Genomic DNA, 27,103 nt, shown 5'->3' with positions numbered 1-27,103 from the left:
GCCCGACCAACTGAGGAGACCACCCAGTAAGTTTATAGAATAAGTAAGACAGAATTTTAGTGGTCACATACTTTCCTGCTTTGAGCTCTGCCTCATTTAGTGTCCACAGGACATGACACAGGACAGTCTCCGTGTACAGAACTGTATAGACTGATCCTGTCATCACATGGAGCTGATCTTATCTACTTTAATCTTTCCTTTAGGACAAGACGCGGTTGGTGGACACCAAATTGCCTGAGAAGACAAAACAAGAGCAGCAGGTAAGTAATAATTTACCTTCAGTCTACCTGTAACTGCCACTTGAAGGAGCTCACTGCATAGGGGTTTACACAGTGAACTCTATGATACATCAGCATGCAATGAGCTCCCCCTATTGGCCACAGAAATAATTGATTTAATGCATTAAACGTTCATGAACTAGGGAGGGAGCAAGATAGTTTTTTGGGGCACTAGGACCCCACTGTGTTTGCCGATGTAGGGAATCTTTTTAAAAAATCTATTCTTACTTTTCCAAGCAGCATCAGAAAGAGCAGCAGGAACAGACTAACAAGGTAAGTACGCAAATTAACATGACCCCCGTGCTCCTTCTGTGAGGGAAAATGCAGAAAATATTTGAGGATCCCAGAATAGTTCCCTAAATGTTTCCTCCAGTAATACCAGCTGATTGTGGGGGGACCCAGCAGCAGGACTCACCGTAATCAGCTCGTATCTCTAGGACCTACTACCCCTCTCTTCATCAGTCCCCACTGTCACCTCTTGACCTGTCCACTCTCATGACCCCCCTCCGGTCTTATCTCCTGCAGATGCCTCAGATTCTTCTTCTGCTGCAGTTATGATGACACCGGCGAATAAGAGAAATATGAGAAGTCTGGTCCTCATGGCGTCCTCAGCAACACCATGAATTTCACCTGAAGATCTCAGCAAAGAGGTTAAGAATATGAAGATGGTGCTGGGTCCTGCACTGGAGGAAACTGCTGACATCAGAGGAAATCCCTTCAATAGAGGCGGCTGGTGGGCAGGCAGAGGACACACCAACCATGTCTTCCCTGCATCTCTGTGTACAGACATTATCTGATGGCTGCCCTGAGTCCCCTTTATATGGGGACATACATCCTGCTGCCTGGACATAGATATAAGAAGAAATACATGTAATAAAAGATAGAATACAGAAATCTAATAAATGGAGAAAAAACAAAAAATAAAGGATAAAAAGTATAACAGTCCATTATCTCTCGTTTCGAAAGAAGGAGAAAGGGTTTGATGAAATACATAACTCCTGGTTACAGGCCCGAGGTGCGCTTGTCTTATCCCCTTCTACGGAGACACCACAAGAATACTTCATGGCTGAACATCTTCTGGACTCTTTTATATATAGTCTCATTGTCAGATGCAGATATCATAAATTAAATTCTATTGTTGGGGCAATAAGACGGGTACCGTATTTTTCCCCCTATAAGACGCACCTGCCCATAAGACGCACCTGGTTTTAGAGGGTGAAAATAGGAAAAAAAAATATTTTTGACAAAAGGTGTGTCAAAACTTTTAATAAAATAACAGACCAATATTTTAACAATGTAAACATTAACAGTAGTAACCAGCAGCATTAACCACTTGCCGCCGCGCTAACGCCGAAAGGCGTCATTGCGGCGGCTCCCCCAGGCTACGCTAACGCCGATTGGCGTCATCTCGCGTGAGCCGAGATTTCCTGTGAACGCGCGCACACAGGCGCGCGCACTCACAGGAACGGAAGGTAAGAGAGTTGATCTCCAGCCTGCCAGCGGCGATCGTTCGCTGGCAGGCTGGAGATGTGTTTTTTTTAACCCCTAACAGGTATATTAGACGCTGTTTTGATAACAGCGTCTAATATACCTGCTACCTGGTCCTCTGGTGGTCCCCTTTGTTTGGATCGACCACCAGAGGACACAGGTAGCTCAGTAAAGTAGCACCAAGCACCACTACACTATACTACACCCCCCCCCCCCCCGTCACTTATTAACCCCTTATTAGCCCCTGATCACCCCATATAGACTCCCTGATCACCCCCCTGTCATTGATTACACCCCTGTCATTGATCACCCCCCTGTAAAGCTCCATTCAGATGTCCGCATGATTTTTACGGATCCACTGATAGATGGATCGGATCCGCAAAACGCATACGGACGTCTGAATGAAGCCTTACAGGGGCGTGATCAATGACTGTTGTGATCACCCCATATAGACTCCCTGATCACCCCCCTGTCATTGATTACCCCCCTGTCATTGATCACCCCCCTGTAAAGCTCCATTCAGATGTCCGCATGATTTTTACGGATCCACTGATAGATGGATCGGATCCGCAAAACGCATACGGACGTCTGAATGGAGCCTTACAGGGGCGTGATCAATGACTGTGGTGATCACCCCATATAGACTCCCTGATCACCCCCCTGTCATTGATTACACCCCTGTCATTGATCACCCCCCTGTAAAGCTCCATTCAGATGTCCGCATGATTTTTACGGATCCACTGATAGATGGATCGGATCCGCAAAACGCATACGGACGTCTGAATGGAGCCTTACAGGGGCGTGATCAATGACTGTGGTGATCACCCTATATAGACTCCCTGATCACCCTCCTGTCATTGATTACCCCCCTGTCATTGATCACCCCCCTGTAAAGCTCCATTCAGATGTCAGCATGATTTTTACGGATCCGCTGATAGATGGATCGGATCCGCAAAACACATACAGGCGTCTCCCTGGAGCCTTCCAGGGGGGGTGATCACCCCATATAGACTCCCTGATCACCCCCCCTGTCATTGATCACCCCCCCTGTCATTGATCACCCCCCCGTCAGGCTGCATTCAGATGTCCGTATGATTTTTACGGATCCACGGATACATGGATCGGATCCGCAAAACACATACGGACATCTGAATGGAGCCTTACAGGGGGGTGATCAATGACAGGGGGGTGATCAATGACAGGAGGGTGATCACCCCATATAGACTCCCTGATCACCCCCCTGTCATTGATCACCCCCCTGTCATTGATCACCCCATATAGACTCTCTGATCACCCCCCTGTCATTGATCACCCCCCTGTCATTGATCACCCCCCTGTAAGGCTCCATTCAGACATTTTTTTGGCCCAAGTTAGCGGAATTATTATTTTTTTTTCTTACAAAGTCTCATATTCCACTAACTTGTGTCAAAAAATAAAATCTCACATGAACTCACCATACCCCTCACGGAATCCAAATGCGTAAAATTTTTTAGACATTTATATTCCAGACTTCTTCTCACGCTTTAGGGCCCCTAGAATGCCAGGGCAGTATAAATACCCCACATGTGACCCCATTTCGGAAAGAAGACACCCCAAGGTATTCCGTGAGGGGCATATTGAGTCCATGAAAGATTGAAATTTTTGTCACAAGTTAGCGGAAAGGGAGACTTTGTGAGAAAAAAATAAAAAATATCAATTTCCGCTAACTTGTGCCCAAAATTTTTTTTTTCTATGAACTCGCCATGCCCCTCATTGAATACCTTGGGGTGTCTTCTTTCCAAAATGGGGTCACATGTGGGGTATTTATACTGCCCTGGCATTCTAGGGGCCCCAAAGCGTGAGAAGAAGTCTGGTATCCAAATGTCTAAAAATGCCCTCCTAAAAGGATTTTGGGCACCTTTGCGCATCTAGGCTGCAAAAAAGTGTCACACATCTGCTATCGCCGTACTCAGGAGAAGTTGGGGAATGTGTTTTGGGGTGTCATTTTACATATACCCATGCTGGGTGAGAGAAATATCTTGGTCAAATGCCAACTTTGTATAAAAAAAATGGGAAAAGTTGTCTTTTGCCAAGATATTTCTCTCACCCAGCATGAGTATATGTAAAAAGACACCCCAAAACACATTTCCCAACTTCTCCTGAATACGGCAATACCACATGTGTGACACTTTTTTGCAGCCTAGTTGGGCAAAGGGGCCCACATTCCAAAAAGCACCTTTAGGATTTCACAGGTCATTTACCTACTTACCACACATTAGGGCCCCTGGAAAATGCCAGGGCAGTATAACTACCCCACAAGTGACCCCATTTTGGAAAGAAGACACCCCAAGGTATTCCGTGAGGGGCATGGCGAGTTCCTAGAATTTTTTATTTTCTGTCACAAGTTAGTGGAAAATGATGATTTATTTTTTTTTCTTACAAAGTCTCATATTCCACTAACTTGTGACAAAAAATAAAAACTTCCATGAACTCACTATGCCCATCAGCGAATACCTTGGGGTGTCTTCTTTCCAAAATGGGGTCACTTGTGGGGTAGTTAGACTGCCCTGGCATTCTAGGGGCCCAAATGTGTGGTAAGGAGTTTGAAATCAAATTCTGTAAAAAATGACCAGTGAAATCCGAAAGGTGCCCTTTGGAATATGGGCCCCTTTGCCCAACTAGGCTGCAAAAAAGTGTCACACATCTGGTATCTCCGTATTCAGGAGAAGTTGGGGAATGTGTTTTGGGGTGTCATTTTACATATACCCATGCTGGGTGAGAGAAATATCTTGGCAAAAGACAACTTTTACCATTTTTTTTATACAAAGTTGTCTTTTGCCAAGATATTTCTCTCACCCAGCATGGGTATATGTAAAATGACACCCCAAAACACATTCCTCAACTTCTCCTGAATACGGAGATACCAGATGTGTGACACTTTTTTGCAGCCTAGGTGGGCAAAGGGGCCCACATTCCAAAGAGCACCTTTCGGATTTCACTGGCCATTTTTTACAGAATTTGATTTCAAACTCCTTACCACACATTTGGGCCCCTAGAATGACAGGGCAGTATAACTACCCCACAAGTGACCCCATTTTGGAAAGAAGACATCCCAAGGTATTCGCTGATGGGCATAGTGAGTTCATGGAAGTTTTTATTTTTTGTCACAAGTTAGTGGAATATGAGACTTTGTAAGAAAAAAAAATAATAAAAAAAAAATCATCATTTTCCGCTAACTTGTGACAAAAAATAAAAAGGTTCTATGAACTCACTATGCCCATCAGCGAATACCTTAGGATGTCTACTTTCCGAAATGGGGTCATTTGTGGGGTGTTTGTACTGTCTGGCCATTGTAGAACCTCAGGAAACATGACAGGTGCTCAGAAAGTCAGAGCTCCTTCAAAAAGCGGAAATTCACATTTTTGTACCATAGTTTGTAAACGCTATAACTTTTACCCAAACCATTTATTTTTTACCCAAACATTTTTTTTTTATCAAAGACATGTAGAACAATAAATTTAGAGCAAAATTTATATATGGATGTCGTTTTTTTTGCAAAATTTTACAACTGAAAGTGAAAAATGTCATTTTTTTGCAAAAAAATCGTTAAATTTCGATTAATAACAAAAAAAGTAAAAATGTCAGCAGCAATGAAATACCACCAAATGAAAGCTCTATTAGTGAGAAGAAAAGGAGGTAAAATTCATTTGGGTGGTAAGTTGCATGACCGAGCAATAAACCGCTAAAGTTGTGGAGTGCCGATTTGTAAAAAAGGGCCTGGTCTTTAGGGGGGTATAAACCTGTGGTCCTTAAGTGGTTAACAACCATCATTATTGACTTAAATGTCCACGTACACTACTCCTCTATTCATCAGGGAACCCCAAAAACTCCTCATCACTACTGTCCAGGTTAATCGCACTCTGTGGCTCAGTATCACTAGTATCGCTGCCTTCAGATTCGTCGTACAGCATATTGTCCTCAGTGCCATCCAAGGCATTGCTAATGCCACACTTTTTAAAGGATCTGACGACGATTTCATCGTTGACTGCCTGCCATGATGTTTTCACCCATTTACAGACTTGGGTGATGGTGGGCCTCTTCATCCGTCCAGTGGGAGTCAGGTCATGGTTCCCAGCTGCCATCCACTTGTTCCATTCCTCCCTCATGAACACTTTAAATGGCTTATTAATGGAAACGTCCAGAGGTTGTAGCTGGCTCGTAAGCCCCCCGGGAATTACCGCTAGATGGGTGTTCACTTCCTTGAATCTTGTTTTTGTGGATTCGGTGATATGTGCCCTAAACTGGTCAAGCACTAGTAAGGCCACTTTCTTCAGAAGTCCTCCAGTGTGTTTGGACCACACCTTTTCAATCTATACTTTCATGCCATTTTCGTCCATCCACCCTTTGTCGTGAACATGGACAATCACTCCTCGTGGGATCACCTCTTTTGGCATGGTCTTCCTTTTAAAAAACAGCATTGGTGGCAGTTTGGTGCCATCTGCGCAGCAGGACAAGACAACCGTGTAATGCGTTTTCTCGTGTCCAGAGGTCTTCACAGTTATGTTTTTTGCGCCTCTCACATCGACGGTCCTATTCGATGGAACATCGAAGGTTAACGGAACTTCATCCATGTTCCCAATCTGGCCTATTTCATAGCCATGTTTCTTTCAAATTTATGAAAAGAAAGAATCTTGGACTCATATTCTTTGGGCATTTTTTGGGCAATTCTTGTTTTGGTGCGCATAGCAAGGTCACATCTCCTCATGAATCTGTAGCACCATGATGCTGATCCAGTGAAGTCGTCAATACCTTTCTCTGCAGCAAGACGTTTGGCTTCATAGATGATCATTTTTGTGGATACTGAGAAGCCATTGTTCCTGTGACATGTGATCCACTCTTTCATGTCCACGTCTAGCTGTGGCCACTTTGCAGCACACCCACGAAGAGTGTGTTTACTTTTCTCCGCTTTCTCCAACCGATCCTCTTGTTTCCTCCATGCACGAATCATCTTTTCAGTTGAAGGCGGCCAAAAATGTCTCTCCGCTGCCCTGTTTCCATGCTCTTTGGCGTACTTTATCACCTCTAGTTTAAAAGGAATTTTATAAGAAAGCCTTTTCTGCTTTGACATCGCTCAGAAATGTACAGTATGCAGCAGGAGACTACCGTCATTTTCTGCAATAGAATACAGTAATGGAAGAACAGTTAGCACTACAATTATGGGGGTACTGTAGCTAAGGACATCAGTGGATGACAATGTTATGGGGGGGATCTGCCACTAACGCAATGTTATGGGGGGGATATGCTGCTGACATACGATACCGTACTTATTGGGAAAGGGGGGGATCCAATGACACTTTAAGGCGTCATGCAGACATCCATGGAGCATGGTCCGTGAAATCCCGTCCTGCTGAGTGCACGAAGGGCACAGCGTCATAGCAACCAATGGCGCCATGCGCTTCGTGCACTCAGCAGGACGGCAGGCTGGGATATCATGGACAGTGCTCCACGGATGTCTGCATGACGCCTTAATAAGGGGGTCACTTTATTAGGAGATGGGCACTTTATTAACAGTGGGGTCCTTAGGGATGTCTTTCTGGCAGGGCACACCACTTTATTATTATGGGTGGCACTTTATTAACTCTGTGATTCCTTAGGGATGTCTTTCAGCATTTAAATGTAAAATGGGGGGAAGGAAATGTGCATAACACTGCCTCAATGAACATTTCATACCGATCCTCCAGCGATCCTCTGTCCGACTGAGCGCAGCGTGACGACTGAGACGAGGGGCGGAGCAGACTTCCCTGTCACACTTTCCAGCTCCGCCCCTTGTCTTCCGGCTCCTGCGCTCCATTTCCTCCTGCATAACAGCGCTTCGGGCCGGCCAGTCCCTACAACCCAGCACTTACTGAGGCCGGCCGGCCCATCCCAGACCCTCCATACCACCATCACCATCGTCAGCGGATCGCAGCATCGGACTCCCGCACCGCCGCCCGCCGCTCGCCGCCCGCTGGACATGTGAGCGCTGCCAGGGCTGCAAGCGTTACAGGTACAGTCGGCACAGTGTAATATACAGTCAAATATAAGCGCCGGATATGTTTTTTTACCCCAGGTTTCACCTATATTCACCCCATAAGACGCTCTAACTTTCCCCCCCCATTTTGGGGGGGAGGGAAAGTGCGTCTTATAGGGCGAAAAATACGGTAAATTATTAGCTTCCCTTACTAAATCTAGTCAACTTTATAAACCAGTCATCCAGTTGCAGAACCCTCTGACTGGCACAGTTACTGCTAATCCTGTATAAATTGCTTAAATATTCAATGATTACTATGAAGACCTCTACAGGGCAGTCCCTGCTCTCCTCCCATTATTAAAGTGGTTATCCATCTTTAAACCTTTTAGCAGATGCCTTCAGAGTGTCCAGACCTCAGGTGGTGTTCATACTTATCTGGTCTCCACCACTGGTTTCCGGCTCCATCGCTCCACATCCACCTCCACAGGTCCGGGGTCTTTGAGAATCAGCATCCTGTTGACGAGGTGGCACTTGACCGCTGCAGCAAATTACTGTTGTTTCCCAGAGACCCTGGACCTGCATAGGCAGCCATGGAGCAACTAAGCCGTAACGCAGGTACCAAGTAAGTATGACCCTACTGTTCCGGCTACTCTAATGGGGACTGAGTAAAAGTTTTAAGTTGGATAACTCCTTTAATTCTTTTCTATACTCATTGGATTCTGCTATCATGGAGGAGGAGGTTCGGTGGGCCATTTTTGTGGCATTGAATGGTAAAACACCGGATCCAGATGGTCTTTTGGCAGAGTATTACAAAACATCCCGTCCCCTCACAATACCTGTCCTAACTGCACTATTTAACTCGGTTTTTACTCATCTGACTCCTATTCATTGTGTTACTGACTCCTGGACAGATCTCCATGAACCTGGTAGAGATCTCTTGAAGACTCAATCTTTCTGCCCAATTTCATTGCTTGACCACGATTATAAACTCTAGGTGAAAACATTAGCGAATCGTTTCTAGCTAATACTCCCTGGTTTTCTCTGCGATGCTCAGACAGGCCAACTTTTCAACTCTTAGACTGGCCGTCACGTCCACAGTACTGGCCCAAAACCCAGCGCAACCACCTACTATGCTTATGGGTTCTTGATGCTTAGAAGACCTTTAGAAATGCAGTGTGGCCTTTTTTACATAAAAATAGGGGTCAGTCAGCACATCCCAATGCCATAGCTGCACACACGAAGAAAAAAAGACAATGCAACGGCACTCTTCAAACACAATTAAAGTACAATAATGCCATAGTTATAGAAAATATTCTGGTGCTAATGCTTTGTTTATTTTGTAAATTTGAGATTCTTGGCAAATATAATTTGTACAAAATTATTTGGGCCAGTCTGCCAAACATCAAGGGGATGGGTCCATACTCGCATACATGTTGGTACCTGCATTCCCTGGATTTAATGGAGGCCATTTTGGTACAAAAAATGTTAAAAGGCAGAGTGGACCCAGCATGCACGTGGAACCTGCATTCCCTGAATTTTAAGGTGGACCATATGGCACTATACCAGGTAGTATTTAGTGTTAGGTTCCCATCTTATAGAGATCGCCTTGACGCCGGAAGATGGGCCCAAAAAAATTTGTACAAAATGTATTTGCCAAGAATCAGAAATTTACAAAATAAGCATAGCATTAGCACCAGATCAGTACCAGATTGCCCCCTGAAGCCTATTTGCCATCTACACTGGAGCCAGAGGTCCTCCTCTGCTCCAGCAGGATCATCTGGGCAGAAGGGGCCACAGCCTCAGGCAGGCAGGAAACCTGCACTATCGTATCACAGCTGCAGGATATAGAGTGGCTGCCTTAGCTTCAGCATCAGAGGTCCTGTGATGCTATTCCTTTTTCCCCTTTCCTTTCTCAGGTTAATCAAAATTAGCTGAGCCATGTTTTATTAATGTTCAAACAATTTACCCAAGGAAAAAACTCGAGCTCCTTGTGCTTCCCTCACTTGTCTCTACAGGACTCTTGTCAGGAGGGCCTGTTGTCCGAGTCCTTTAGGACACGGGGCGTACCTGTACGCCCTGTGTTTTTCCGATCGCCGCCGGCGGAGATCAGAACAGAGTGCCGGCTGAAATAATTCAGCAGACACCCTGTGACAATGCCGAGAGGGGTCCTGTGACCCCCCCGTATTGGTGATCGCTGAAAACCGCAGGTCAATTCAGACCTGCGGTTTGCAGGTTTACTGGTCATTCCGGCGGCGATTGTGGAAGCAATCGGGTCCCCGCGCTGCTGTAATGGGGACCCGACGGCATGGAAGGCAGCGCGATGTCTTTCTTAGGCATCGTGGCTGCCTTCCGGTGGAGAATGCAGAAGTATTGGAATGAATTGTAAAGGGGATCAGAATTCAGAAGTATTGGAATGCAATTTGTAAAAAAATAAGGAAAAAAAAGTACACATATTAATGTATTGCCGCGTCCGTATCGTTGGCTCTATAAACATATCACATGACCTAACCCCTCAGATGAACACCATCAAAAAAATAAAATAAAAACTGTGCAAAATAAACAATTTTTTTTGTACCTTACATCACTAAAAGTGCGGCACTAAGCGATCAAAAAGGCGTATGCCCCCCAAAATAGTGCCAAACTAACCGCCACCTCATCCCGCAAAAAATTAGCCCCTACCTAAGACAATCGCCCCAAAAATAAAAACAATTATGGCTCTCAGACTAAAACATGATTTTTTTTGTTTCAAAAATGCTTTTTTATGTTAAACGTAAAAAAAAGAAAAAGAAAAGTAGACATATTAGGTATCGCCGCATCTGTAATAACCTGCTCTATAAAAATATCACATGACGTAACCCCTCAGGTGAACACTGTTAAAAAAAATTAAATAAAAGCTATTTTTTGTCACTTTACATCACAAAAAGTGTAATAGCAAGCAATCAAAAAGGCGTATACACCCTAAAATAGTACCAATCTAACCGTCATCTCATCCCGCAAATAATGAGCCCCTACCTAAGACAATCACTAAAAAAAAAAAAAACTATGGCTCTCAGACTATGGAGACACTAAAATGATTTATTTTGGTTCAAAAATGATATTATTGTGTAAAACTTAAATAAATAAAAAAAAAGTTAATATATTATGTATCCCTGCGTCAGTAGGAACCTGCTCTATAAAAATAGCACATGATCTAATCTGTTAGATGAACGTTGTAAATAATAAAAAATTAAAACAGGGCCAAAACAGCTATTTTTTGGCAAATTTTTCATTTTAAACCATTCCAGTAACAAAGCAAGGGTTAACAGCCAAACAAAACTCAATATTTATTGCCCTGATTCTGTAGTTACAGAAACACCCCCTATGTGATCTAAAACTGCTGTATGGCCACACGGCAGGGCGCAGAAGGAAAGGAATGCCATATGGTTTTTGGAAGGCAGTTTTTGCTGGACAGTTTTTTTGACACCATGTCCCATTTGAAGCCCCCCTGATGCACCCCTAGAGTAGAAACCCCCGGTATAAGCAGAATGTGGCGGAAATGTTACCAACTTACTGAAAGTCAGAAAGGAGGCAGCAGTTCAAAACAAAACTAAAAAATATGCTTTACACAGCTTATAAGGGGGATGTCACAGCACAACAGGAATCTAACAGGGGAAGAGGTGAAAGTAATCCTCCTCCTACCACGACCACAGCGGTAAGGACAGGACGCTTTACATATGTGTTGTTGATGGAGGACATGCAGAGCTTTTTCAGTCCTACACATCGCCACAGCCCTTCGGGATCCAGCCTCAGAGAACGACTCGACCGACAGGTAGCAGACTACCTCGCCTTAACTGCAGATATCGACACTCTGAGGAGCGATGAACCCCTTGACTACTGGGTGTGCAGGCTTGACCTGTGGCCTGAGCTATCCCAGTTTGTGATAGAACTTCTGGCCTGCCCCGCTTCAAGTGTCCTGTCAGAAAGGACCTTCAGTGCAGCAGGAGGCATTGTCACTGACAAAAGAAGTCGCCTCGGTCAAAAAAGTGTTGATTACCTCACCTTCATTAAGATGAATGAGGCATGGATCCCGAAGGGACTGACAGTGGGGGATACGTTTGACTAACAAAAGGCCTGATGACATGCCTTGGCCTCAAAATGGTCCCCACGCTGCTGTATTTAATGTCTGCATACCGGATGACTTTCGTGAATTCTCCGCCACCAACTAGGGTTCAAGCCGCAATGTTTTAGTCACCTTTCTGCCTTGAAAATATCAATTTTTCCGCCCGCTGCTACAACAGCGGCTGCAACAATACCATTATTTTTCAGGCATGTGTACATGCCTAATTTTTCTGGCCTCTGGTGCTGCACTGTGGCTGCAAAAACAAAACAAAAAAAAAAGGCACATACAAGTGTCAATTCCCCTTCGTGATCGTTACCTTGTTGTGGTGAAGGGGCTTGCGTATCACAATGAAGCGATCATCACCTCTGAGTGTGTTGGCAATGTTGCCACACCCCAGATGATAAGGCCGTTGCTTCATTACGATCAGACCAAAAGCGATCGGCTGGATAATTTTTCATAGAAAAAAACTTACATTTTTTTATTTATTTTTATTAAGTTGTATGGGTGGGTTTTTAATACATAAAATAAAAAAATCATAATAAAGTCTCTTAATAGTTTATTAGAAATAATGCAGACAATTTAAAAAATCCCCATCAATTCTAATACAAAGCAAGTACAAAGCTCAGAACTAAATTATTCCAGGATGTCGTAATGGTTCGTTAATTCGACAATGGTTAATCAATTCGACACACGTCCCCGGATAGGGGACGTAACAGGGATTAAACTGATAGGAATAGTACTAGTTAAGACACCACTCATATAGGATGTCACAGCACATTGCTCCGTGCACGCGCAGTGCCCCAACTTGGGAGTAAGAGGACCGACCAAGCTGATTTTCCATCTCCCGGTTCCTAAAATCAATTCAGTTTGGTGTATCAGAGTTTGGTCTGTCACTGTGAAGGCAGTCGAAGGTACCCGGCCTAAAAATTTTTTCACAAAAGGCAATCCCACCCTGATATGGGACGTAACAGGGATTAAACTGATGAGAAGAGAGAACTACAGAAAATACCACTCATATCGGGTGTGACAGTAAATTGCACGGCGCAGACGCAGTGACCGTGGCGTAAATTCAAACGAAGGGGAGGGAGCCAGCTTTTTTTAACCATCTCCCCGTTCGAAAAATCTATTTAATAAATGGACCCCAGATTGGGGACGTAACAGGGATTAAACTGATGAGAAGAGAGAACTACAGAAAATACCATTCATAATAGGTGTGACAGTAAATTGCACGGTGCAGACGCAGTGACCGTGGCGTAAATTCAAACAAAGGGGAGGGAGCCAGCGTTTTTTTAACCATCTCCCCGTTCGAAAAATCAATTCAATTCACCTTTCCGGGACCCTTGGTGTTGTACGTGGCTGGGTGGAGGAAGAAACCTTCAATGACATCAACGGGACATGGCTAGCTTGGTATCCAACCTTGTATAAATGGTGAGTTTGCGGTTGGGCAAATGGACTGTTTGCGGTTGTTTGCGGTGCATTAAAAGGGGAGATTGGTCTGTCAATGTCTGTGAAGCGGGCGTAACCCTTACACTACCTGATCGATACATCATACCTGATCGTATACACACACTGGATGCTTTAAACCGCGTTGTTCAAAAAAAATTGGATTGTGAGGTGATTTATGCTCTTTATGGATTAAAATCCAACTCTGCGTCAACTATGTAATTTTCCATGGGAGTTTTGCCATGGATCCCCCTCCGGAATGCCACAGTCCAGGTGTTAGTCCCCTTGAAACAATTTTTCCATCACTACTGTGGCTAGAAAGAGTCCCTGTGGGTTTTAAAATTCGCCTGCCTATTGAAGTCTATGGCGGTTTGCCCGGTTCGCGAACATTTGCAGAAATTCGCGTTCGCAGTTCGCGAACGGAAAATTTTATGTTTGCGACATCTCTAGTTGCTGGTACTACAGTCCCTCCTTTTCCATGTGGTGGAACCTGCACCGTTCTTAGAACTGATGGCTTGTGTCGAGCAAAGGTGGAGAGTCCCAAGTCGTCATTACTTCTCCAAAAAGGCTGTACCAGCCCTGCACACGTATGTTGAGCAGAAGATGGGATAGTCCTTGAGCCTGTCTGTGTCTGCTAAAGTTCACGGCAGCGTCGACATGTGGGGCTATCCTTTATGGCCCACTGGATAAATGTGGGACCTTCCCATCCACACCAGCAACCTGGCCAGGTTACGGCACTGCCGCCAACACATTCTCAAGCTGTGAGTCCTGTGCCAATGTCCTGCTCTGCCTTCTCATCCTCCACCTTGTCCTCAGCCTCCAGTGCAGGCACAATTCGGAGTGCAACTTTAGCATACGACCTATAGCACGGGGGTGTCAGGCTGTCCTGCACCTGGTTTTCCTGGGAGAACGGAGTCACACTGGGGAGGAATTGCCCGCGTCCTACAAGAGAAAATCAAATCCTGGCTTTCTGTTCTCCAACTGAAAATCGGAACTATGGTGACCGACAACGGGAAGAATATTGTGTCGGCACTGCGTTAAAGAGGGCTGAGCCATGCGCCCTGCATGGTGCACATCTTTAATCTGGTTGTAAAGTACAACGTGACGCCCCCAGGGCCGATTGAGTCCCAAGTTTTTAGGAATGCTGAGTGGTGATTCTGCCTTATGAGTTTTGTGTGTGTCATGGTGCTCCTACCTGGATACCGTCGGTCCCCAGGGTTAGGCTCTGCAGCAGTAAAGGGGAGAGTGATAGTTGGTGGAGTAAGAGTCCAGACTTGGTAAACGTTCAACAGCTTTCCTTGACTGAACTTGCATCCACACAAAACTGTGCAGCCTTTTGTACCTGATGAAGGGGAGTGATTCCCCGAAACGCGTTGCATTGCTGCAACAAAATACTTGATTCCTGATCCTGGTGACCTGTAGTTGGTCTTTGCGCCGTGGGATGTTTATCTCTGCAAATACGCACCTTCTTGGGGATTCCAGGGATCTTCGATAAGAAGACTACCTTTCCTGTGGCTGTAGACCACCACCCTCCAGGTTTTCAGGACCCTTCTGATGAGCGTTCTTTAGAGTTGTGCCTATAAATAGCACAACCCAACAAGGTGAGCCTTGCAATTTATTTCATATTATCCTGTCTATCCAGAATTACCCTATGGTGCGCACATCTGTTTAATTACAGCACGAATTAAGCCTGTCTACTGAGACTCTGGCTTCGGTCTGGTAGCTGGACTTTCTAAAAGTACTGGTAACTTTGAGCGGGGTGCCTTTGGCTGTTGACCCCCTTGTTATACTCTGTCTTTAAAATGTAAGGAGTCAGGGTGCTTTGCAAGCTGCTTCTCCTGGAAGACTCCTGCTGCAAGAGAGGGGAGATCCCCTTACTGCGACATGTCTACTCTCCTTCCAATTCTCAACTTCACTCTCAACTGACTATAGCTTCCCACAACCTCTCCCTTGGTAGGAAGAGACTAGCCCACTTCTGCCCAAAAGGGGGAGAATGGAATCTCCCCCTAGATCTCTCACTGCCAGATACACTGCAGTCTGCTGGACAACCAGGCACAGTGAATGTACTACAATACATAGGTTACATAGCCATGTTATTAAAGCACAATATAAAAAAAACTGGAATAAATACACAGATGATCGTATTGGTTAGCCATTAGAGACAGTAGCAAGGTGTAGGAATGGTAGTGCCCTGTCATGGTCTTACCTGCTTGCTGCTCTCCTTCGTTTGACATGTGCTGGCGGCCATCTTGGTTTCTGGGTTTCTTGTAGCCTTCCACCCTGCGGCTCCTCCTTCCCCTGGGAGGAGCTGGACGCCTAGCTCATATATATAGGAGGTCTGTGGCTTCAGTTCCTTGCTTGGTCCTCTTGTGTTCACATGCTTCTAAGACTGCTGCTGCTTCTGGTTCCTGATCCTGGCTTCGTCTGACTACCCTTCTGGTTCCTGATCCTGGCTTCGTCTGACTACCCTGCTGGTTCCTGATCCTGGCTTCGTCTGACTACCCTGCTGGTTCCTGATCCTGGCTTCGTCTGACTACCCTGCTGGTTCCTGATCCTGGCTTCGTCTGACTACCCTGCTGGTTCCTGATCCTGGCTTCGTCTGACTACCCTGCTGGTTCCTGACCTCTGGCTTCGCAAAGACTCTGCTCGGTTTCACCATCCGTTTGGACTTTTGCTTTACAGCTTTATTTTCAATAAAGCCTTCTTATTTTCACTTATCTCTTGTTGTACGTCTGGTTCATGGTTCCGTGACATTAGGACCAAGCCATGAATTCTGATGGTACAGGGCCATCCTCGCTACTCACGCTGGTTGCCAGACTTGATCAGCAGGATCACCTGTTGGGTCGGTTCGCTGTGGCGTTGCAAACCCTGCTTGAACGCACGGCTCATTTCGCTCCCGTTGCCGATGGGTCGGTTGTCGCTCCTGGGCTCGCTCCTACTGCCGCTCCGGTTGTTGCGCCAGAGTCTACCCCGACACCTGTTGTTGCGCCTGCGGTGTTTCGGGGTATGACCGGTTCTGCCCCTCTTCCACAGCGCTTTGGGGGAGAGCCAACTCAGTGCCGAGGTTTCCTTAACCAGGTGGGCATTTATTTCGAGTTGCTGCCACATGCCTTTCCTACTGAGAGATCAAAGGTGGGCTTCTTGATCTCGCTGCTCTCGGACAAGGCCTTGGCCTGGGCCAGCCCTTTATGGGAGAACAACAATCCGGTGGTTGCCGAGTTTTCCGGTTTTGTTGCTTCTCTTCGGAAGGTATTCGATGTGCCGGCTCGTGCTGCCTCTGCTGCGAAGCTCCTTATGTCCATCAGACAGGGTTCACGATCCGTAGCTGAATACGCCATTGAGTTTCGTACCCTGGCAGCAGAGGTGGGCTGGAATAATGAGGCTCTGGTCGCTGCTTTCTCTCATGGTCTCTCGGATGCCTTGAAGGATGAGGTTGCAGCTAAGGACCTACCAGTTGAGCTCGAGTCTCTTATTTCTTTCCTGATTTTGATTGACACCAGACTCAGGGAGAGACCTTCCTTTAAGGAGAACCTGCGGAGGTCTTCTAACAGATTGGTGCCTACGTTTGCTGTCCCACCCGTGCCTCCCTCTCCTCCCACGCCTCCTGGGGATGACTTGTCTGGGGGTGAACCCAAGCAGCTGGGGTTTGCTCGCCTGTCCGAGGGGGAGAGGGCACTCCGGAGACGTGAGGGCCGATGCATGTACTGTGGTCTCGGTGGGCATTTTCGGTTGGCATGTCCGAACCGTCCGGGAAACGCTCGTACCCTGAGATCCTGTCGGGGGCAGATCTTGGGTGGAGTCTCCTCGTCCCCGGTTTCCCGTGTTGACAAACCACTGATCACTGTTGTCCTCTCCTGGGTCGGGGGCTCGGTGACGACCCAGGCGTTGGTGGACTCTGGTGCTGGTGGTTTGTTCATTGATAGTGTGTTCGCTGCCGCCAATTCCATTCCTCTGCAGGCTCGAGGTTCCCCACTGGCTCTTGAGGCGATAGACGGCAGACCCCTTCTGCCGCCACACGTGACTCATGAGACCCTTCCAGTGGGGATAGCCATTGGTGCCGTTCACAGAGAGTCGGTCTGCCTCCAGGTTATTTCGTCTCCACACTACTCGGTGGTCTTGGGGTACCCCTGGCTCCAGAAGCATAATCCGACTTTCGATTGGAGATCGGTCGAGATCCTCTCGTGGTCACCGCAGTGTGGGGCTAGTTGCATCCATGGGTCTGTCAAGTTGCTGTGTACTTCCTCGGACTCTCTGTTGCCTCCTGAATATGAGGAGTACCGGGATGTATTCGATAAGGTGCGCGCGGTTGCCCTACCTCCGCACCGCCCATATGATTGTGCCATAGAGTTACAATCTGGTGCCGTTCCTCCTCGTGGCAAAGTCTATCCACTGTCGGTAGCGGATAATGAGGCCATGGAGGAGTACGTGAGGGAGGCGCTTTCACGCGGACACATTCGCAAATCTTCGTCCCCGGCAGGGGCTGGATTTTTCTTTGTGAAAAAGAAGGGCGGTGAGTTGAGGCCTTGCATCGATTACAGGGGTCTCAATCGCATCACGATCAAGAACGCTTACCTGATACCCTTGATTTACGAGCTGTTCGATCGCCTTAAAGGGGCCACGGTCTTTACCAAACTCGACCTGAGGGCGGCATATAACCTGGTAAGGATCAAGGCGGGCGATGAGTGGAAGACCGCGTTTAACACCAGGACCGGTCATTACGAATCCTTGGTTATGCCCTTTGGGTTGTGCAATGCGCCCGCAGTCTTTCAGGAATTCATCAACGATGTTTTCCGTGACCTGTTGCAGCAGTGTGTGGTAGTCTATTTGGATGACATCTTGGTATATTCTGAATCCATGGAGGCCCACATTCTGGATGTCAGACGAGTGTTGCAACGGTTACGAGAGAACAAGCTGTTCGGTAAGCTTGAGAAATGCGAATTTCACCGATCCCAGGTAACCTTCTTAGGTTACATCATTTCCGCTGAGGGGTTCTCCATGGATCCTGAGAAGGTTTCGGCTGTCTTACAGTGGCCCCAGCCCAGTGGTCTTCGTTCCCTGCAGCGCTTTTTGGGCTTCGCCAATTATTATCGGAAGTTCATCAGGGACTTTTCCATGCTGGCCAAGCCTCTCACGGATCTGACCAGGAAGGGCAGTAATTCCCAGGTCTGGCCGCTCGAGGCCATCTGAGCTTTTGAGGCCCTAAAGTCCGCCTTTGTGTCGGCTCCGATTCTGTCGCATCCCAACCCTGGGTTGCCCTTTGTCCTCGAGGTGGACGCGTCTGAGACGGGAGTAGGCGCCCTTCTGTCTCAGCGTAGAACACCAGAGGGTCCTCTGCTTCCTTGTGGGTTTTACTCCCGGAAACTGTCTTCCGCGGAGTGCAACTATCAGATTGGTGACAGGGAGTTTTTGGCCATCGTGCAGGCCCTTAAAGAATGGAGGCACTTGCTCGAGGGTTCGGTGGTTCCGGTTCTCATCCTGACGGACCACAAGAATCTGACCTACCTTTCTGAGGCCAAGAGATTGACACCACGTCAGGCCAGATGGGCTCTGTTCTTGTCACGTTTTAATTACGTGGTCTCCTACCTACCCGGTTCCAAGAACATCAGGGCGGATGCCTTATCACGGCAGTACTCCGAGCTGTCCAGGGAGGAGTCGATTCCGACTTCGGTCATACCTCCGAATCAGATCCTGGCCGCCATTCGCACCAGCCTGACCTCTCCCCTGGGTGAGCAGATTTTGGCGGCTCAATCTGGTGCTCCCTCTGGGAGACCCAACGGCAGATGTTTTGTGCCTGAGGAGTTGCGCACTCGGTTGTTGCGAACCTACCATAACTCCAAGACCGCGGGGCATCCTGGAAAGAATCAGCTGTCCTGGGCTGTTTCACGTCTGTTCTGGTGGCCTTCCCTACGTTCCGACATCGCCGCATATGTAGCGGCATGCTCCGTTTGTGCCCAGAGTAAGTCCCCTCGGCACCTTCCGTTGGGCCTTCTGCAACCCATAGCCACCGGGGAGCGTCCATGGTCACACCTGGGGATGGATTTCATTGTGGACCTCCCTGCATCCCGAGGCCATACGGTCATTCTCATGATTGTGGATCGGTTTTCCAAAATGTGCCACTGTGTTCCTCTCAAGAAGTTACCCTCTGCACAAGAGTTGGCCACGATTTTTGCCAGGGAGGTCTTCCGGTTGCACGGTTTGCCTAAGGAGATTGTGTCGGATCGGGGGAGTCAGTTTGTGTCCAGGTTCTGGCGCGCCTTTTGCTCCCAGTTGGGGATTCATCTCTCCTTCTCCTCGGCCTACCACCCTCAGTCCAATGGGGCCGCAGAACGATCCAATCAGGCCTTGGAGCAATTCCTTCGTTGCTATGTCTCCGATCACCAAGACAATTGGGTTGACCTCCTGCCTTGGGCTGAGTTTGCCAGGAACACGGCGGTGAACTCTTCCTCTGGGACGTCTCCCTTCATGGCCAATTATGGGTTCCAACCTGCCGTGTTACCGGAGGTATTCTCTCCCCAGGATATTCCGGCTGTGGAGGATCACCTTTCCGTCCTACGTGCTTCTTGGGTACAGATCCAGAAGTCCCTTGAGGTCTCTGCGCAGCGCCAGAGACTCCAGGCTGATCGCAGGCGAGCGCCTGCTCCTTCCTACCAGGTCGGAGACCGTGTATGGTTGTCCACCCGCAACCTCAACCTTCGAGTGCCCACTCCCAAGCTGGCGCCTCGCTTTGTTGGTCCCTTCCGAGTGCTTCGCAGGGTAAACCCGGTAGCCTATGCCCTTGCGCTTCCTCCTGGCATGCGGATCTCCAACGTGTTTCATGTCTCCCTGTTGAAGCCACTGGTGTGTAATCGTTTCACTTCCTCGGTTCCTCGGCCTCGTCCGGTCCAAGTGGGCAATCGTGAGGAATATGAGGTGAGCAATATCCTGGACTCACGCCTGGTCCGCGGTCGGTTGCAGTTTTTGGTCCATTGGCGTGGTTATGGTCCAGAGGAGCGTTCCTGGGTTCCCTCCGCAGATGTCCATGCTCCTGCCTTGCTCCGAGCCTTCCACGCACGCTTCCCTCAGAAACCGTTTTGTGCTCCGCGGAGGAGGGGCCCTTGAGGGGGAGGTACTGTCATGGTCTTACCTGCTTGCTGCTCTCCTTCGTTTGACATGTGCTGGCGGCCATCTTGGTTTCTGGGTTTCTTGTAGCCTTCCACCCTGCGGCTCCTCCTTCCCCTGGGAGGAGCTGGACGCCTAGCTCATATATATAGGAGGTCTGTGGCTTCAGTTCCTTGCTTGGTCCTCTTGTGTTCACATGCTTCTAAGACTGCTGCTGCTTCTGGTTCCTGATCCTGGCTTCGTCTGACTACCCTTCTGGTTCCTGATCCTGGCTTCGTCTGACTACCCTGCTGGTTCCTGATCCTGGCTTCGTCTGACTACCCTGCTGGTTCCTGATCCTGGCTTCGTCTGACTACCCTGCTGGTTCCTGACCTCTGGCTTCGCAAAGACTCTGCTCGGTTTCACCATCCGTTTGGACTTTTGCTTTACAGCTTTATTTTCAATAAAGCCTTCTTATTTTCACTTATCTCTTGTTGTACGTCTGGTTCATGGTTCCGTGACATGCCCGCTCTGGGGTACTACAAACGCAGTTCGTAAAGTCTTCCACCCAACTACAAGACATCAAAAAAATTGTCAGGAAACTGTGCATACAATTCAGCCCCTCTTACACTGCAAAACACGTCCTCCTTGAGCTGCAAAGGCAGAATAGCATTTCGCAACATCGCCTGATATGCCGTGTTTCCACCTGTTGGAACTCCATCCTCCACATGTTGGACCGACTTAAGAGGAAGAGGAAGGCCGTAAACAATTTCTTGATGTTGCAGGTGGACAGAAGTACTCCCCTGTGTAACTTCGAAGTTAGCCAGTGGCAGCTCATGTGTGACAACTGCTGTTTCCTGAGGCCCTTTGAGGAGGCCACTTTATTTCTCAGCCGCCAGGACTACGAGATGAATGACATCATTCCATTCCTTCATGTCCTGGAGCAGATGCTGATAAATCTGTCTGACCAGGGGACAGGAGACGTGGCGTCTACATCTCAAGGCCACCTGAGCCCTGTGGGTGCTGAACTGGCTGAGGAGGACATTCACGCACAAGCAATGTATACAGAAATTGGTGTTTTTTCTGTATGATGATGAGGAAGACCAGGCAGATGACATCGAGACACTGTGGCAGTATGCAGTGGAGATGGAGGCAGGGAGTCCCTCCAAGTACCTTGCACAAATGGCCAGATGCAAGCTTTTAGATAAACTTAACTACTATTGAGACATCCTATGTAAGTCAATTGGCTGCTGCCTATGTGCGCCATTGCCCATCCTCATGAAGGTCTGACTGGGGGGGGGGGGGGGCCTCTGCGCTCATGCTTCACTGCAATGAATGCTGCAGGGGGGGGGATCAGGAGCAGCACCAGCTCCATCAGCAGCAAAAGTCTGGAGTCTCTAATGAGCACTTTTCTTCACCCACCTACTGAAGAAACCACCCACCAACAGCAGCAGCAAGACATGGAGCAGAACCTGACTGCACCCTGCCACCCCACATCCAAGATCCCATGGCCCCATCACTGACCCCATAGCTGCTGCCTTCATGGTATATTAATTATTTGTTAACATTACAGATTTGCAACGTGCAGCTGTTGTGGAGCTACAAGTCCCAGCATAGGCTGACAGTCTGCATTTTCCATGGCATGCTGGGAGTTGTAGTTAAACATCAGCTGGAGAACAGCAGGTTACACATCACTGGTCCAGGTGTCAGTGACACAAAATAATGAATCAGGAGAAAATTGTATCAATGTCGAGAGCGACAATACAATGATAATATATGGAGCATGGATGGCGCCGCCACTGATATCCCGCTGCTGGGAAATAACTCCCATCATGCATGGGGAAGACCCACTTATGGGACGCTATGGATATGTGCCTATAGGCCCCAGTGTATTGTATCTGCGGAAAAATGAATAAAGTTTATAGGGAAAAAAAGACAAACATAAAAAAGTTTTCGGAGAAATAGCAGCAGGTCCAGAAACAAGCGTCTATTATACAGTAGAATAATCTATAATGTCCTGTCTATATACCGCCTAGATATACATTATATATATACTGTCTTCCATTGTACAGGGCTAAAGTGGGAAATTTACATACATTCAATATAGATTACACCTGATTGGCTGCCTCCTCCGGCCACTTTATGATGTCACGGAATACTGTGCTGTTGGCTCCTCCCCACACATTCTGATTGGCTGCCTCTTCCGGCCTCTTTATGATGTCATAGAATATTGTTCTTTTGGCTCCTCCCCGCAAATTCTGATTGGCTACCTCCTCCGGCCTCTTTATAATGTTATGGAATGTTGTGCTGTTGGCTCCTCCCCCGCACATTATGACATCACACACATTATATAAGGGGCTGCAGAGCTGACACTCCCCTGAGGGTTGTAGTTGGTGCTAGAGGTAAGTCTGCTGTGTCCTCAGCTCCTGTTGTGTCTGTCATCTTCTTCTATCATGTCTCCTCCTCTTCAGTAATGGCCGCCTCTTTCCTTTTCCTCTTCTGCAGCTTTGGTTGGTGAATTGCGTAGAGTCAGGTAAGTCCATCTTTCCTGTAAGGGTACAATATGTCTGATTACTCTCAGCACCTGAGTATAACCGCATGTAGAAGCTTCACAGATGGACCTAGTAGAAGGGATGCGGGTGGCAGTGGTGTACCTACCGCAGAGGGAGACTTGGTGACTGCTATGGGACAGGGGCTGCTTTATGCATTTGCTTTTTCTGCTTCCTGTTGTGTTTTTTCCTGCAGTGGTCACTAGGGGGAGCTCACTGTATTCAGCTCACATGCCGTTTAATTGTAGTTTTATAAATCTGTATGTACTGAGCTCCCCCTAGTGGTGGCTGCCAGCTGCTGTGTTAGGGAAATAGGAGATTTGGAAGGGACACTCTGTGTTTTGCTATGTGGATCAGGAATATAACTGCTGGGTTTGCAGACATTTCAGTTGCTATGGGGTCAAACAACTAAAGGCCCATTTCCAGTGAGATATAAGGTGCAGTTAATGGTCACTAAAGAGGATGGAAGGGTATGTGGAAAATAGAATGTGGCCCCGTCCTCAGTGTTATTATAGATGCCCCATGGTCATCTCTGCTGTGTGCATCATTCCTGTGTCTGAACTTCATTATGTTTTCACCTATACAGAGTCTCTGTACTGTGACATCACTGTGTTTATTATCTCTGTATTACCCCAGTACTTTTTGTGTATCGGTAACAGTAAGTGGGTCCTTAGGGTTTTGAGTGCTGGGGAGGTCCTCAGTCGCTGCTATAGGTTAGGGTTTTGATGGTCAGATAAGGGATAAAATGCAAGGACCAATAAGTGAAGACTGAAGATTTGAGGATAGGTCTTGAAGTTTAGATAATACATAAATATTGATAGAAATTTTTCGTTATAGGCTCAGGTCCTGAGGTATGGGTACAAGTTGAGGATAGATCTGGTAAATGGGGCTTGTCCATTACTCATTTCCACATGACTATTCATCATTTCTATATCTATAGAGCATGTCCTGGACTCTCACTGTCTTATCTACTTTTAGATTGGAGGAAGTCAAGGAGGAGAAAAAGGAGGAGGAGGAGATTAAGATTGAGGAGAAGGAGATGGAGAAGATTAACATCGATGAGGAGGTGGAGTATGGTAACATCAAGAAAGAGAATGAGAAGATTAACATCTTGGAGGATATAACCATGGAGGATGAGATAGAGGAGATTAACATTGAGGAGTTGCAGGAGATTAACACTGAGGAGGAGTTGGAGCAGATAAACATCAGGGAGGTCGTGGAGGAGATTAAGGTTGAGGAGGCGGAGGAGATTAAGATCATAGAGGCAGAGGAAGTTAAGATCGAGGAGATGGAGGTGATTAAGATCAAGGAAGTGGAGATTAAGATCGTGGAGGTGGAGGAGATTAAGATTAAGGAGGTGGAGGAGATCAAAAATATGGAGAATAAGATCGAGGAGGTAGAGAAGGTTATGGAGGAGATAAACATCGAAAAGCAGGGGAAAGTGGAGGACAATACAATCAAGGAGGTAGAGGAGAAGAACATCAAGGAAGAAGAAGTACTGGAAGAGATGGTGGAAGTCATCAATACTGAGGAGGAGAATGAAGGCGCGGTGGTGAAAGAGGAAGAAGAAGAAAGTGAGGAGGAAAAATATCAGGCTCTCATGTAAGTACATCAATGTAAAGTTCTGTATATTGAGTTAGGACAGTGATTGAATTGATTAATCAAGAATATGGCAAAGAACCCGTGGAGCAGTTCTCCATAGCAGCTAATCAGGTCACAATTTACATTTTCCAACTAACTTTCAGAGCTACAATCTGATCTTGCAGCAGTTTGATAAATCTTCCACACTGTGTAGAAGAATTACTGATCCACAACATGCAACATTTATTGTCCTGAACATCACCCCACATTCTACCTATAGGTAAAGCAGCCCAAGGTCAAAAGGTCAGATATAATCTATAATATTTCTATCTCTAGATCTGAATATTAATAGATACAAGCATTCTTCATCCACAGCTCCACCTTCATATATGAGACGTCCATAGTGGAAAGGACACAGTATAAATCTCCATGCGTTGCAGAGTGCACAGAAAACACACATCAGGCAACCACAAAATATTTCATACAGTCATCAGGCCTCATACATAAAAAGCGGGAAAATGAACACAGAGATCTAATTGGCTGTTACTATGGAAATCTCAAATGATGTCATATTGTATCATGTCTATGAATGAGAATATTCCTAACCTGTAAATATAATCTCATTGTATTTCCCTAACAGGTGGAGGTGGACGGTGAAGGGCTCCGAGCTGCCAGTAAGGTGATTATATCATAGAATAATAGGGCGATATAGGCGTCTGCCTTACAAGGTGATGGAGGAGTTGTCTCCCACCATATGTGACATGTATATTTATAGAAAGGACAATTCTCCTGTGTCCTCTAAAGGAAGGTAGAAGGAAAGCTTCTGAATTTAATATCAGTCTATTTATCTGAGAGACTCGCTATATTGATGACATTCTCATCATAAAACATTCCAGATGCAAGGGGTTAATTATGTTGTGATGTCATGGATATTAATTATTACTAGTAAATGTGATAATGATCAAAGGGGGCACCAGTCTTGCCACATCTTATATTTGGGGTGTATATTGGGCAGTTCCAGTAACCAGAGCTGTTTTCTATTATAGGATACGAACAGTGAAGAAATTGGAGCCACCCTTTAAGATGGACACTATGTAAGAGTATAAACCGGGCAGGGAGGAACTGGCAATGCTGGAGCCTGGGCAAGGGGGGGGGGGGGGGGGGGAAGGGGTGGGGGGGCACAAACTTTTTCACCTTAAAACCAGACCATAGAGCATCAAACTGAGGATTATTGAGGTTTATCCCATTCTCTAAGAGGGAAAAATATTCCATCTAAACTCCACCCCAAATAAAGGTGAGAACAAAGTCCTGATATAATGTATGTTCTATGTCTAATAGCAAGGAGGAAATAGAACTGGAGGAAGAAGAGAAGGAGACGAAGGTGGCGGAGGAGGAAAAGGCGGGAGAGGAGGAAGTGAAAGAGGAAAATGCTAGAGAGGAAATGGAAAAGGAAAAGGTGGGAGTAGAGGAAGTAGAGGAGAAAGAGACTGTAGAGGAGGAACAAGTTGAGAACACAACAAGGTGAGTACAGAGTCTATATATAATGAGCTGATAATATTTCCAGATATAGGTATATATAATTATGTCATCGAAGCCCATACATTGTTGTCAGAGCAGTTTTTTTCATTATAGACCATTGGACATAGAGGTGATGCCGGCCCGACCAACTGAGGAGATCACCCAGTAAGTTTATAGAATAAGTAAGACAGAATTTTAGTGGTCACAAACTTTCCTGCTTTGAGCTTTGCCTCATTTAGTGTCCACAGGACATGACACAGGACAGTCTCCGTGTACAGAACTGTATAGACTGATCCTGTCATCACATGGAGCTGATCTTATCTACTTTAATCTTTCCTTTAGGACAAGACGCGGTTGGTGGAGACCAAATTGCCTGAGAAGACAAAACAAGAGCAGCAGGTAAGTAATAATTTACCTTCAGTCTACCTGTAACTGCCACTTGAAGGAGCTCACTGCATAGGGGCTTACACAGTGAACTCTATGATACATCAGCATGCAATGAGCTCCCCCTATTGGCCACAGAAATAATTGATTTAATGCATTAAACGTTCATGAACTTGGGAGGGGGCAAGGTTGTTTTTGGGGCACTAAGAACACACTGTGCCCATTCACGGAATCTTTTTTGAAACTTATTCTTACTTTTCCAAGCAGCATCAGAAAGAGCAGCAGGAACAGACTAACAAGGTAAGTACATGACTTTACATGACCCCCTCTACTCCTTCTATGAGGGCAAATGCAGAAAATATTTAAGGATCCCCCCATCAGCATCCTCTCTATCATCCCGAGCAGAGACGCATCACAGAGGGCCCCTCTCGCTATAGAAGACATTTCAAACCCTATGGTGAACACTTGACTTTCCCAGAAGAGTTCCCTAAATGTTTCCTCCAGTGATACCAGCTGATTGTGGGGGGACCCAGCAGCAGGACTCACCGTAATCAGCTCGTATCTCTAGGACCTACTACATCTCCCTTCTTCAGTCCCCACTGTCACCTCTTGACCTGTCCACTCTCATGACCCCCCTCCGGTCTTATCTCCTGCAGATGCCTCAGGTTCTTCTGCTGCTGCAGTTATGATGACACCG

At 46.8% G+C, this 27,103-nt stretch overlaps 1 long non-coding RNA gene across 1 annotated transcript; it reads left to right on the top strand.

Annotated features, from left to right (window-relative positions):
• Positions 1-27,103, top strand: LOC121002022. The gene is made up of 4 exons (XR_005779197.1): positions 1-26; positions 204-260; positions 519-551; positions 27,063-27,103. It is a non-coding gene; the product is annotated as an uncharacterized LOC121002022 (long non-coding RNA).

Source organism: Bufo bufo, chromosome 5, assembly GCF_905171765.1.
Source record: "Bufo bufo chromosome 5, aBufBuf1.1, whole genome shotgun sequence".
Lineage (NCBI taxonomy): Eukaryota > Metazoa > Chordata > Amphibia > Anura > Bufonidae > Bufo > Bufo bufo.
This window is presented reverse-complemented; position numbering and strand designations above follow the sequence as displayed.